The sequence below is a fragment of the Suricata suricatta genome, chromosome X, assembly GCF_006229205.1.
Source record: "Suricata suricatta isolate VVHF042 chromosome X, meerkat_22Aug2017_6uvM2_HiC, whole genome shotgun sequence".
Lineage (NCBI taxonomy): Eukaryota > Metazoa > Chordata > Mammalia > Carnivora > Herpestidae > Suricata > Suricata suricatta.
The window spans coordinates 4,362,572-4,368,612 of NC_043717.1; positions in this window are offsets into that span (position 1 = coordinate 4,362,572).

Consider the following 6,041-nt stretch of genomic DNA (forward strand, 5'->3'; position numbering starts at 1 on the left):
GAAGGCTGTAAGCTGGTTTATTGAAATGAAAAATTGTCATTGTCTGAAACTTCAGTGATATTTATTTGTCCCTTTGGTCCCTCTAAGTTTTTACCTGAGGTCTTAGATTTTGCATCCTAAACATGTATACTTGCTTATTTGTTGTTCCTGGGCCCGCTGCATTTTGGCCAGTCTTCAGGACAGAGTGACTGAATGAGTGGTTACAGGAATATTATATGAACATCTCTTGTTTGCATTTCTTCCTCTTCAGATCCTGTGTACTTTTACAATAAGATTTAAATGAGCAGAGAAATGGATTTACTGTCTTCTTTGATATAGCACTGCTTTCTAATTCTATTCATCATTTTCTCGGAGTAGTTAATTCTAGAAGAACTCTAAAGAAACATAAAATTGGGCTGATTATCTGTGATGCTGATTAATACTTAAACATATATTGATAGTGTTTTTGTGTGTAGATCGAACATACAGACATTGCCTTCATTCTGAATTCTGTGTTTTAATATTATGCAGAATGCATAGCAGATCTATGGTGAGATTCGCCGGTTGTATTTTCAGATGTCCCAAAAGAAACATCTGCTTACATGGATATATAATATGCTTATAAAATTCTGTACAAATTTGGGGAAATTTGGATAATTCCCTTTTCTTTCTCATATAAAGATTATTTGTTACCATCTTCATTTCAGAAATACGTCTCAAATTAGAAATATTAATTCAAACACCCCACTGGTCTTATAATTTTTGGTTATGTGTACATGGTCGGTGAAGCGTGAACAGACTTCTCTCCATCTGGACACCCTTTGGTATGAGCCGAGAAATTGAATCGAGTAGAATTGTATAAATCGGCTTAATCGTGTACACACAGAGCCGCGCTTTGGCTCAGGTATTCTGAGAAGCAGCGGTTTTAGTCCACGGATATTCTGAGAAGCAGCAGTTTTAGTCCACGGATATCTCCTTATCTCTTAATTACTCCCGCTCAGAGTAAAGAGCGCACGTGAAGATCTGCAGAAAGACCCGTATCTCCAAATCCCTGGCCGTGGGGTAGAAGTGAGAATGACTTAGCCCTGCAGCATCTTCTCACCCCCCAAGCCCCTCCTCCACCCAATATAAACTTAGAGTCCAGCTTTGGAAATATCCGGGCCAGCAGAGAACATTCCAAACAGAGTGTCCAAGCAGAATGGTAAATATTACAAATCATAAGCTTCTTCGCGTCTCTCATGAAAGACAAGAAAACCAGACACGGCCTCTGTGCCTGAATTTGGAAGGAGGAGTTGAGAGAAAGCCTCTTTTTATTTTTTTAATGTTTATTTATTTTTGGGAGAGACAGAGAGTGAGCAGGGGAGGGGCAGAGTGAGAGGGAGACACAGAATCCGAAGCTGGCTCGCGGCTCGGAGCTGTTTGCACAGAGACTGACGGCAGGGTTCCGACTAGTGAAGATCTTGACCTGCCCTGAAGTCAGACGTTTAACTGACTGAGCCACCCACGCACCCTGAGAAGGCCTCTCTTTGAAGCCATCCACCTGCAGATACCAATTGAGGACACTTGTCTCTTAGATAGATGTGAAGGAAGAAATAAGAGGTTCCACAAGACACCCCCCCCCACTACCCATCCCTTTTACAGCAGGGAGCAGAGGTCACCCTCAGCGAACGTGTGCGGAGGACTAATAAGACACGAGTCTGCCCCCGGCCCCCCGCCCGTCACATCCACCACTACCAGGGAGCAAAGGAATATAGTAAATTTTTTAATGTTCCTTTATTTTTGAGAGACAAAGACAGAGCATGAGCAGAGGAGGGGCAGAGAGGGAGAGGAAGACACACCAAGAGGGAGACACAGAATCCGCAGCAGGCTCCAGGATCTGAGCTGCCCCCACAGAGCCCGACACGGGTTTGAACCCACAAGAACATGACCTGAGCCAAAGTTGGACGCTTAACCAACTGAGCCATCAGGCTGCCCTTAAGCAAAGGAATATATTAACAATGAATTCAAGTAGCAAAAATAGTCTAAGGCACGATTTTCTGGATATAGATGAAACTGATCTTTGCTGTGATAAAGTCAGCCCAGCTGAAGAGTGTTATGACCTGTGAATTAAATCAAGACATAATTTCCATTTGCTTATTTTTGCCTACCTGGTCAATAAAATCTAAGAAGATCGATACTATCCCTTGTTAGTGAAGTTGGGGAGAAAACTGTACTCAACCGTTGAGAGAATTTATCTAGGTACAACTTTTTGGGAAAGGCAGTGTGCCCAAATCCTTTCGGAATTTTCAGTGTGTTCCCTTTGAGCCAGCAATTGTACCTCTAGGGGTTTTTCCCAGTAAAAATCCTTGCAGGAGGCAAAGACACAAGCACAGACATCAAAGAGGATCTAAGTGATGACATATATGGGGCGCACAGTTAGGTCAGTCAGAAGAGCGTGTGACTCTTGATCTTGGGGTCGTGAGTTCTTGGGTATAGAAATTACTTAAATAAACACAACTTTAAGTGACCACACATAGAAAATGATCATCTGAGTTTCAACATCTTAACACAAGGCGGCTTAAAAATGAGTGAGAGGTCACCTGGGTGGCTCAGTTGGTTAAGTGTCCAACTTCAGCTCAGGTCATGATCTCACAGTTTGTGAGTTCGAGCCCCGCATTGGGCTCTGTGCTGACAGCTCAGAGCCTGCAGCCTGCTTTGGATTCTGTGTCTGCCTCTCTTTCTGCCCCTCCCCTGCTTGCACTGTGTCTCTCTGTCAAAAATAAATAAAAACACTGAAAAACATGTGTGAATTCGAGGGAATGATTTTGTCAGGTACCACTGGATGTTGCAAAAAATAAAAGTCGCAGAAGAATATACTCTGTAGAAAGTAAGAACCAAATGTACTCTTAATCTCAACAAATGTGCCTTAGTGTATGTATATCACACATGGGAGCAAGTACATACCAATCACACAACAAGTAATATTCTTAATATGTGCACAGAAGAAAGAATTGAAACTCTTTTCTTGGTTTTTTTGAACCTAAATATATCTCTCATTTTGAATGAAAACATATGCACAACTTTTAAAGACATACATACATATGCACAACTTTCAGAGTAAGATTAACGATCAGATGCAAACTTTCTAAAAACACTCAGAATTCATGCAGTAGGAGGTTGCTGGACATTTGGGTCTTCCCACTGAATATTTATGGCTTAACAGCCTGAGTTCTTTCTGTATATTCTGTTTTAGAAAAGATGTATAGGGGCACCTTGGTGGCTCAGTCGGTTAAGCAGCTGACTTGATTTTGGCTAAGGTCATGATCCCAGGGGTGTGGGATCAATCCCTGTGTCAGGCTCCATGCCTGTCTCTCTCCCCCACTCACACACTCTCTCTCTTTTTTTTTTTTTTAAAAAGTCTTCTGCCTCATATTGGGGAGTTAATCCTACTTGAAACCAACATGTAACATGTTATTCATCACACAATTCCGTGTTCAAAGGGGAAAATACTTGAGCCCAAATCATAACAATTTGGAAATTCTTTCCATGGAGAAGGCAACTGTAAAAATAAATGACTTTTTCCTCTACGAAATTTCAGGAATGTAAACTAATGTGAATATAGTTGAAGATTATTTGATGTCATGAAAGTTGAAAATAGAAAAAAAATAGGAACATGAAAAAAGCCTTAAATAAGAGTATTCATCAAGAGTATAAAAAAAAGATATGACATCTAGACAAATGGGTCACAATGAGAAAACATTAGAAAGAACACAACTCAGTAATAAAAACTGTCACTAACTGCGTATAGTAATTCAGTACTTCACCCTGACTCGGGTTTGTATCATTCTGCGTTCACTGATCTACATTTTGTTATATGCTCTGAACAAAAGTTCGTTTCTCTCACTTTTCCATGGCTCCTTTCTCCCATAAATAACGTTTTACTGATCGTTGCAGATTATGCAGGAAGGACAAGATAATGGGAGCTAAAATAAGTAGGTAAGGAGTATTTTTCTTTATCCTAAACATTCCATCTGTCTAACTATATTTATAGTATGTAAAACACCTGTTTTTATTTCCAAGGGACCAATCTGGTTCTAAAGTCACAGCTGGTGATAGTCTGTGAGGGTGTTTAGATACTATTTCTTGAGCAAGGCAGATGGCTATCAAAAGCAACTTGATAATTTTATTTTTTATCACATCCCCAAATTTGGACAAACTCATGCGGGCAGAGTTGACAGCACTTGATGTTGAACAGTGCAGGACATGTGTTCAGTGTATGTGCAAGAGGGATAACCATAGTCGTGTGAGAGTCGAAGGGACCAATCACTGGGAATGTTGGTCTCATAAATACCATGCTGAGCGTAGTCAATGCCTAGGACGAAATGGTAGATGAACGATGAAAGTAGGAATTTCCAACAGCCCCACTGACCTGAACTGTCGGATGAACTGCCGTTGACGAGATCTCCTTTGGAACCAACAGTGGCGGAGAACTGTCACTCTCTCTAAACCAGTCTGTATAATGAAGGGACAAGTGGCACAAAAATAGGTTTGTGATTCTTTGTACTAAAAGGAGATGCCCAGGTCACGTGACCTCTGGAAGAAAAAGCTGGAGTTACCTAAACATCAAATTGACCAATTAATGGAAGCAATGACTTGGACAATTCCTTATGTAAAAGACTAAAGAGAACTATAAAAGTAGGAGTCCAGTTGAGGAATCAACTCAAACAAAATCAGCTTGGAACATACAAGAATTTCTCGTGATCTGGACCAGGAATAAACTGATTGGTAAGCCAAAACCTCCAAGCATACACAGTCTGAATGCTCATTATCTTTAGGGTCAGATTATTGAAACATTCAATGTGTGTACAGTTGGTAAAATTGATGAAATGCAAGAAAGACAACTCTAATAATGAATAAGAGAAAATAAAAAAAGGAATGATAAAGAAATACTTTTACGTTTATTAGTACTTTTGACCTGATTATTCTAAGTGAATCTAATTTTCAACATATTCAATATTATGCATACCTATTATGTGCCTCCTCTATAATGCTTAAAGCATTTAAGAAAGTCAGACATACCAGACTGTGATTTGATTTAAATGATTTTAAAATTTTATTAGGTTTGTAACCAGTGTTTAAAAGCCTGTAGAAATCTTTTTGTTTAATAAGCTTTTGTTTTATTGCTTTATTTGCCTTATTGCTTTATTTATTTACATAAAGAAAATATGGATGTGTAGAAGAATGCTATATAAATTTGGTATCAAAATAATAATAGTGGTATTCATGAATATAAACTTTTGGATACAAGGAATCAACCCTATAAAGGGCAAATGGATTGATATCTCACATTGTTTATAGCCAGTAGAAATGGAGATTTAAATTAAATTCTAGAAATAACTGCTGGTAAAGGAAAGATAAAAGTAAAAAAAAAATAGTTTCTCTGGATTATGGAAAATAAGATCTCAAACCACGGATAATATAATCAATGATTGAGAATATGTTATTTTAGGATATTTAAACCAAGTAACAGGAAGCAACGAAGACCACCCTACTGATGTATTTGGTAACTATTAATAAAATTCTTTTTTTTCTCAAGTAATCTCTAAGCCCAGCATAGGGCTTGAACTCACAATCCTGAGATTAAGAGTCACTTGCTCTACCAACTGGAATTCATTCTTTTTTTTTTTTTTAGGTGTTTTTTAAATTTATTTTGAGAGGAAGGTGAGGAGAGAGAGAATACCAAGCAGTCGCTACACTGTCAGAGCAGAGTTCGACACGGGGCTCCATATCACGACCCCAAGATCATGAGCTGGGCTGAAATCAAGAGTTCCAACACTCAACTGACCGAGCTACGTAGCTATCCCTGGTATAAATTCTTTTTTTTTTTAAGTTTTTAATTGTTTAATCATGTTTGTTTGTTTGTTTGTTTTGTTTTGAGGGAAGAGAAAGTGAGCAAGCAGGGATGGCACACAGAGAGAGGAAGACACAGAATCCGAAGCAGGCTCCAGGCTCTGAGCTGTCAGCACCGAGTCCAGCGCAGGGCTCCAATCCACACACTGCAAGATCATGACCTGAACCAAAGT